We start from the raw sequence: 9,529 nt of genomic DNA on the forward strand, positions 1-9,529 counted from the left end.
AGCGTTTCTTCCCCAGCTTCCTTCTTTGTATCTTTTAACATAATTTATAGCATGTATCTAAGGGTCTAATTATAGTGACTGGGTTGCTAGGCAAAAAAATTCGTATTTTGGGAAACTTCCTGTTCATGATACTTCTAAATACCAATTCAAAGCTGTTTCCTAATAGTGTGCTGTGTAAATTAAGCAATATTTTACACAGAGAGCCCTTCACTAACTCATTTTTTTTCTAATCTGGACAGCAAGCAAATTACTCCTTCTTTCCTGTAGTCTTCTTTTTCACATGAAAAACATACCCCAAAATCCTGCGTGTGCTTTGGAATAGAATTGGACTTTGCCACAAATAGTAACAAAACCTCCTGGAAAAGCTTAGAGAAGGACATCTTAGAAAAACTGCAGTATGACAATGTGAAAAGAAGAAATTACTTTTTATATAAAGTATTTAAATTTATTAGAATGCATAAAACTAAAAGAGCAGTCATTTTGATTGTGATTGGTGTCAAGATCATCACTGCATCTGATTGAGGAATCCTTGAAGTGTGAGAGAATTAGGTTATTGTGTCTTTTGTATTATTTTATGTCTTTGATGATAACAATCCTGTATTTTCTTCTCAGGATAGTTTTTTGAGTTCACATCAATCAAGACATCACTTTCTTTCAATTTTTTCCAGAAAGAGAAGAGAAAGGTATAATAGTGTTATTTAATCCTGGTTTGAACAATGCCAAGAATCTATATTTAAGAGAGTCAGATCAGATCTGTCTCTATTAATCATTCAGAGAGTCTGAAAGTAGAGCATAAAGACCATGAAATCCACTCTGAATAACTTAAAATTCTTAGTGTTGTAATTTTCACTTGTGTTAAAAGACCCAAGAGATACTCAGCAGAATTGTGTCTATTTAGGTTACATTATTAATCTCTTCTGGTTGTATAATTGAATACAATATAATGCTTTTTTTCCTTTTTATTACAAAAAACTTAGTAAGCCAAAAGCAAGCAGACAGTGAGAGGAAACAAAGTGTTCCACTTCAAAGGATGTGTAAATCTCCACTTGTGATTCTGATGTTATGGTTAGGAATTTCATAACAACTCCTGGGTTTTAATGAAAAATTGGTAACATGGTGCCTCTCCTATGGGAGTTCACATTTTTGTACAGTATTGGCGAGGGAGGAGTGTGGAGGGTAAGCAAGAGCACAAGGCAGAAAATAAATTTTAAAATAAAACCAAAGAAACAAGTTAGCATAAATATATTCCCTAGGAGATTTTTATAACCCTTGCAAACACGTGGCATTGCTGCCAATAAGCAGCTCTATCAAGAAATAGAACGTCAGTGTGCAAACTTCTTAATGTAATGCTGTGAGATATATCAGTCCTGGCCTGTATGTCTGCTGCTCTCCTTCCTCTCCGGTGCAGGGCTGCGCAGTGGTACCTGGCCATCTCCACTAACAGTGAGATCCACTTGAGCAGCAAGCTCGCAATTTTAGGAATTCAGAGGCAAAGAAGCTAGTTGATAAGCTGGCTGGGATTTAATAAAGGCAGGTATTTGTTATGTTCACTAGTTTATCTGTCTGATTTATATGGCCAAAAGTCTTGAGAAGCTAGTTGATAAGCTGGCTGGGACTTAATAAAGGCAGTCATTTGTTATGTTCACTAGTTTATCTGTCTGATTTATATGGCCAAAAGTCTTGAGTGCCACTGCAAAAAATGTTGGCACCTGAGACACAGAATCCTGTTTGGAGTTTGAAAATCCAATTCAAAACACAGAGGAGGTTGATTTGAATACTGGTTAAACTGACATGTTCAGTAACTGAACTGGATTATGTAAAAGAACTTGAGAAAGAGCCGAACACTGGTTTTGGAAAGAGAGAACAATGCAGCAGTTGAGCTGCCCTTTGGCTCTCAGGAGAGCTGAGCTTTACTCTCTGCCTGACTCACTGGGGTCATTTCCTCTATTTATGGCAGCTTAGATATTCCTGAAAGCACCATGCAGCATCAGCAATGTGTACAGGCAGGGGCATGAAGAAACCAGTTACATATTTTCAAACAATTTTCCTGTCGATTGGACAAGGAAATAAAGTTCTGCATAGTCTGCAGCTATGATTTAGTTTCTGCAGAAACCTCTGTTTTTATAATTAGCTGGTTACTGTTGTGCATCTCCTAAGGATCTGGTGGCTGAAATTCCCATGTTGAGAGTCTGTCCTCAGATCTCTTGTCTCATTGCAGCAAAAATCTGGCCACTGAATAGAGATGTGTAGACTTTAATTACAGAAATACTGACAAAAGGCAGTGCACATTTGTCAAACATACTCACAACTGTAAAAAGAGCCTTGCACTGGAGAATCAAAAGACACATAAAAAATACTGGTTGAGCTGGCTTCACCCACTTATGGAGGGGAACTTTTTGTTTTGGAGGTGATGAGGAGAGTAATAATTTTGCACAAGGTTTTGCTGTGGTTCTCCAGTAAAGGCAGGAGCCGAGAGGCTGGATCTCCAGATTTCCAGCCACCTACCTCAGCCCCAGAGATGCTTTTCTGAACTGCAGCTTCCTTCTACAGAATATGCAACACTCTTCCTTAATTTCACTTCTACATTTGGGTATTTAGGAGTGCATGTGAGGCATAACTTTGGACAAGACTGGGTGTGCAGGAATGCTGCAGTGTAGCAGGCACAGGGCCTGCAAGCCTCCCCTGGCATTTGGCAGCCTAAGGAAATGCTGAGTCATAGTGACTGGACCTTAGGAGCCCCTCTCTCCTGCTCTCGGACCCTTGCTTATCTCTCTGTAAGGCTATAGGTCACTTTCCTTTAACCCTTACCATTGGACAATTCTCAATTCCCCTTAACCCTATATAAACCGCTGTTTCTGCCCGGTTCATCAGAAGAGCCGTCCCTGAACCCCTTCGCAGAATAGTCCTCGAGAAGACCAATAAAGACATCTCTGAGGAATTTCATATGCCTCTCCTCCTCTCTTTTCCCGTGTCAGCCGAATGCCTGCTGCCTGCCCCAGCAGAGCCTAGCAAGCTAAAGAGCTGAAATCACTTACGAGCTGAATATCACAAGAGCTGTGATCACTAAAGCTTGCTAAGGCGGCTGGCAGCTAGGCGCTGCTTGGAGCTAGGACAGGCAGTTCTGCTCCGAACTGAGCTATGTGGCTTCTGATGCAGCCATCTGGGGACACCCCGTAACCCAGCGAGCGGCACTACTGCAGAGACACCACAGCAGCATTGTTTGTTATGGCCACGGCCTGGCCACGTTTCAGCAAAATGGCAAAAGTCCCATTGGCAATCTGGCCAGAGTTCCAGTTATAAATCCCAAATTAGCATTTATGGATGATGACATTATGGCTGGTCAGAGGCACACTACAGATTTCAGAGCTGTTGATAACGTATCAAGGCTGTCACATGTCTTAGGCAGAATTCAGGTAGGGCTGCAGAGATGAGAACACTTAAGTAGGGTCTTCTTTCATGTGTCTGTATCTATTTGTTTTCTGTTCTTTTTCTTTACTGAATTATATGTTTTATTACCTGCTCAGTGTTTATAATGCTCTCTTGGCAAATGAAATATGCCCATATCTGTTTGGCTTTGCCCACATTTACTAGAGAGGAAAATGACAGATCCCTTCCCAATTCCTGTGGTATTCCCACTGTCTTTAGTGACCTAGAAAATAAACTTAAAAGTTATTTTTTAATTTCACTGGATACCACATCTTTAGTGGTCTTGGTATGTTATATTTCATTATAGAACTTTTATTAGTTACTTTGTTGTACCATACAAAAAGCTTTACTCTTGTCCAGGAAAAACAACTATTTCTGACTGACTTAAAAAAAAAAAAACAAAAAAAACCCAGTGAAAATTAATTATTATTTCCATGATGTCACTAGAGCATGGCCTGGTACTTTTGTCTCAGCCACTCTTACTGGAATGCTGCAACCTGAGGTAGCAGCAGAAATCCTGAACCACCAGACCATTTGACCAGGTTCTGCTAGGTGACAGCCTGGGAGCAGGATTTCTACAGAGAAAGTGTGCTCCTGGCCCACATGGCTAGAACTGGTAACTTCCAAAATAATGGTTGGCAAAACAAAGGAGGCCTCTCTCAGTGACAGTCCAATAGAGAGAGTTGTCCTGCTGTGGTTCTAGGAGATGACTTTTTTGGTAACTCAGGTTTCGACAAAGGCTGATATCAGACTGCCTGGAGAGATTGTACAGTTTCTTTTCAAGGAAGATTTCATGAGGATAAAGCCGTGAGTGAGCTGCTCTGAGCACACAGCTTGAGCCTGCTTTGGGAAGGAAGTTGCACCAACACTTGGCTGTCTGGTTTGATTCCTCCACAAATATGTTCATGGGCAAGGGTAACTTCATGTGGTTGTGATATTTTATGAAAATCCCTTTGCTAGGATTTTCTTCTCCTGAGAAGCTGAAGGGCCTCAGCTTCAAGTGTAAACAATTTGTTATCTGCTGCTGTGGAATGCAGCAGGTGCTTTCTCGATTGGTCAATGTGGGATGTTTCTACTTGGTGGCCAATCGAGGAGGCAGCAGCTCTCGGACTCTCTGGGAGTCACAGAACTTTGTTACTCATTCTTTTCTATTCCTGTCTCGCCTTCTGATGATTCTTTTCTCTCTGTTCTTTGTAGTATAGTTATAGTGTGATCTTTTTTAATGTCATATATATCATAATATAATAAACTGGCCTTCTGAAATGGAGTCAAGATCTCTCCTTCGCTTCACCAAGTCCTGACTGCCCTGAAGACCCACGGTAATAAATGGTGACCCCAGACGTGGCAGTAACTTCAAGCTTGGCTCTGATGTAAGACCCCAAACCATGGTGGCTGCAGGGTGGGAGGGGCGTGCTGCTGGCATGCACTACTGGGCAGCAGAGGGTCCCTCAGAAGCTGCTGCATGGCATGTACCTGTGGGAATGCCACTGTGCCCACCCCCTGCCACTGGCCAAGCTCATATGGCCAGTGACACCAGTCTAGGGACCCTCAACAGAGGTGTGCACTGCAGAGGAAGAAACTGGACTGGCATTTCATTTATTGTAGGGAGGTGGTCACTATAAATTTGACTTGTGTATGCTAGTAGTATGTCACCTACTGAGAAAGCCAACTATAAAATTAATTGTCAGGAATACGAGATGTATATTTTTCCTAATTGGCTTCAGTGCAATTATATCCAAAGGCCCTTTTCACAGTCATTCACAGAGCTTAATTGGTATAGTTTATTATTACAATCTAAAAAGGCCTGGAAGGAGAGCTGGTATTAGGCTAGGTTCCTGATGAATTATAATTATCACTTTGTGTAGATGGATGGAAAACATTTCTAATTAAATTAGTCTAATTACATAAATTAATATTGTGCTCTGGATAAAGCACTTCTGATTTCACATCTAAAATATTTTTAAGAGCACCAAGTTTGTGCCAGAATTTTACTTGGCAGGTCAAATTGTCTTTTAAAATTACTTGACTTTTCAGTAGCGTCTTATGATTGGTTTTTGCATTGAAGATGTTTGGCAACAACAGAATGATTCAAGGGTTGGACAGCAAATAACGTAAAATATAATGAAATAAAACTATGCAACTAGCACAATTTCCTAGTTCTGTGAGCATGGGGGATTCACAGTCTGAATGACAAGAATTCATAGCATGACTGTCACACATTTTCTTCCTGTATTAATTTCATCTCCATCTGAGGGTGTTTGCGAGACGTGAACCGCTAATCTAATACTTTGAAAAGAGGAAAGCTCATTAGCAGCTCTAGGGAAGGGAGTGAGATGGGTGAGGAAGGTGCAGGTCACTAAAGGTTTAAAAGTAAAGGAAGTGTGAAAGTTTTAAGAAGGATTACTCCACACACAATCTGTTTGTGCTCTGAAAAAACCCAAAGATTTTTGTATATCTCACATTTCTTTCTCATTAACGAGACCTGCAGTGAAGAACGTAAACAGGCAAACGGAAAGGTGTCAGCTGAAGATGTCAGGCTGCATTTCAAGGAGTGGATTATAGACAGTCACTCCCCAATGATCGGCAGCTTCATGGCCTAGTACATGCAGCCGACACGTCAGGTATTGAACCAGCCCTTTCTAACAGGCCTCATCAGACATTCTGTTTAAGTTTGCAGAGCAACTGGAGTCTGTGACTCCAACAGGGTAGGTATTTTTCAAGAGCATAAACTGGGAGATAGATGGCCGCTTTCTGGCAGAAGATAGTGGGAATATTGTGTCAACTCTGTGCATATGGAAGACCATTCCTGAATTTTTCTGCATGCATGCCCTCTTGTGTATGCAGTACATTACAGCTTACCATATATATCAAAATTTGGCACTACTGTATCTCCCTAAACATTGCATTAATCCATCTGTCTGTCACCATGGTAACAAGGCTCACTATTGATGACTGAAGAAGAGCTGAACCATTAAAACTAAATGTACACTGTTTAAAAAAAAAATCAGTAAGCACTACAGAGACACAAATGGTCAAAAATAGGCTAACTAATATTTTTTATGCATTATTTTTATAGATTATGTGTGTTATGGATCTGAAATAAAGCCTGTTATTGAAATGATCCTTAAATCTGATATTTGCTTCTATTTTTTATATAATCTGCTGAACTCAATATTAAAAAATTGTGCATTTTTTCAGGAGTTTACATGCTCCATAGTCATTCATCCCAGAGCATGGAAAGATGAAATTAATATCTTAAAAACACCACATACAAAGCTGATTAGAAATATCGCTGAATATTTTACTGCACTTTTTCTTTCTCTCTCTTTCTCTCTTGCTTCCATACTTGTAACTTTGCCAAAATAAAATCAGTAAAGTGCATGCATTCATTAAAGGATCAATGTCTAACTGAGCACTGTTAGTTAGTTGGACCTGAGACTTTTTGAGAATCACAATGTTGTGGAAACTCTGACATGAATTACTGGACTTCATAAATCCTTCTTGGGCAACGTATTTCCATTTCTTATTACACTGGCGCCATGCATGCTATTAATGGTAGACTTGAGTCTATAATTCTATTAGGCTTTAAAGAGGCCTTTGATTTTAGAGCCAAAATAGAACTTCAAGCTAACAGCTGACTTCTTGTCTCCTTCTGTGTTCATTGGATGGTGCTTTTGGTTCTCTAGAAATCAGAGGGCTAGAGAAAGAAATGGGAATACTGCATTTAAGAACATTCTGTCACATTCACTGAATTGAAAGTATGAGTATTCTTGGTTATGTCAGGATTGATACCTGGTTTAAACTACGGCTCTGATCTTATAATAAACCCTTGGGTCAGGAGGTAGCTCACAAGGGTTCTTTATCAGCTCCATAAAAAGTTGACAGGTTGGAAGGTCAGATGGGGTCATTGCTCTGTCTGTCTGTGCATGGGGATATGGAGTTTGTACACGTGCACGTATGTTGCATGGATGTATATCACACAGATTTTATTAAATCTAATGTCCCAGTGGGCAAACATGCATGGTTTGCCCTGTTACAGGGTATATGAGCCCCTGGAGGACATGGAAGATCAACTGAACCTGGAAGATCAACTTAGTAGAACCAGGAGACACAGATGCTACTAAGCTGCCTAGAGTTTCTGATTAACATCTGACATTTAAAATGTTTTCAGCTCAGAAGAAGCCACAGAAACTTACAGGTACAGAGGAAAGCTCCCTTTCTCTCTCTTTCCTTTTCTCACTTCCTCTTCAGGTGGATGAAGAATTGTGATCCCTTGAACTGACAAAAAAGGGTATTCCTGTCTGATATGAAGCAGACAAGAAAGCAGCAACTGAAGAGAGTCTTTCTAGTTTCATGTTTGGCAGAAAATAAAAGTATAATTCTGAACTTTATAAACGCCAGGGTTGTGACATGTGGGTGGACAAAGACATGACAAAATGATCTGACAGCAAATTCTTTTGGAGGGCATAAAAGTGGCATTTGGCCATGCAGATGATGGAACCTTGTGATGTATGTTGTGATCTAATTTGTGTTCGTTCCAAGCAGTACATGACTACCACTGGATCCAGCAGGCCTTCCAAAACAGTAGCAGCTACCAGCACAATTTCTCAGTGTTCTTCCAGTGAGCTAAGCTGTCTCTGATTTTAAGGAGATCCTTGTTGGTCAATACAATTTATTTTGCTTTCCCAAATGTTAAAACAGCAATGTAGTGTGTTTTGCTGATACAATTAATTTCAAATAGTTTGTTATATAAAGAATAATACAGAGCAATAGCATTCCTAAGGATGGAAGGAACTTTGCTTTTTTACTTACAAAATTATAAACTGTACCAACTTTTGCATTAAAGCTCAAAAGAGTGTGTTAATATTCAAAATTCAAAATCCTTACCATTAAAAATTAGTATTCCCATTCTAATTATTACTGAAAAGAGTACGCTCTCTCAAAGAGAGCATTTTCAAAAAGAGGATTCTTATTTTCACGATTTTTAGAAATCACACCATTTATCTTTGATTTTTTTTTAATTTTAATTGCATTTTTCAAGATCTAGACAACATCTTTTGTCACTCCAGTGAATCCCTTCCTCTTTTGAAGGAAACGTGAAAATTTCCTTTTCTTCAAAACAGGAAATTGTATGCCATTGTAATAAAAACTTGGTTTAAATCCTCACCTAGCATGAGAGAGTTGTTTCCCCCTGCAGTTGTATTTATGTCTTCAAGCCATGCAGTAGTTATGTCCTCTCACTCCCAGTCCAAGAAATTAGAATGTCTCTAGAGGACATGATTCTGCACTGCTGGTGGCTTTGGCTGCCAGTCATATACCATGGAGCGTTTCTTCAAAACTTCTTTTGGCACCTTCCCCTTTTAACAGTGACTTTCACCCTGTTAAAAGCCCGTCCAAGGAGGAGCCACGTGGGTTCTGTCAGCCCATCAAGCAACAGAACTAGCCCAAGTAGCTTCCAGCCTGAGCATCCCTTATCCATGGTGGCCAAATCCAGTCTTTCTTTTCTGAACTGGTCTCTGCATAGCAACACTAGATGGAGACTTAAGACATAAGTACCTGGGTTTATTTAATTCAAGAGGGTTAATTATGATGAACTCTTCTACTTGTGAGAAGTACTCAGATCTACATGTATTGTACAACATGTTTTTATTTAAAGTTTTCTGCTTGCCATCCATTTTGAGTGAGGTGTTGAAGGCAGATGTTTTCTTCCTTCATCTCTTCCATGGCTGGCCTCCTGGAGGGGGATAGTAGGGAATGTGGACTGCCTCTGTCTGGCAGGGATATGGAGCAGGAACAAAGCAGTGAGATACAGCTGATCTGCCCAAAAGAGTTTGGGTTTTGTTTTTGTGTGAGCCTTTCAAGATACAGGCCTGATCACTGACCTTCAAAAAGAGCATCCCAACTCCTCAGAGGCAGGGGAGGAGCTAATCTTACAAAGCGTAAGAAAATGGAAAGCTGTATCCTTCCGGTAGGTTGGTGGAGAGAAGAGATAAACTGGTGGTTTTCATGAGTTTGGAAGGAGGTGGGAAAAGGAAGTGGGAGGATTTTTTTTTTAATTTTTTTTTTTTTGGTCTTTTTGTATAGAGAGGAAACTTGTGTTTGT

This window comes from Motacilla alba, chromosome 3 (assembly GCF_015832195.1).
Source record: "Motacilla alba alba isolate MOTALB_02 chromosome 3, Motacilla_alba_V1.0_pri, whole genome shotgun sequence".
NCBI classification, from domain to species: Eukaryota; Metazoa; Chordata; class Aves; order Passeriformes; family Motacillidae; genus Motacilla; species Motacilla alba.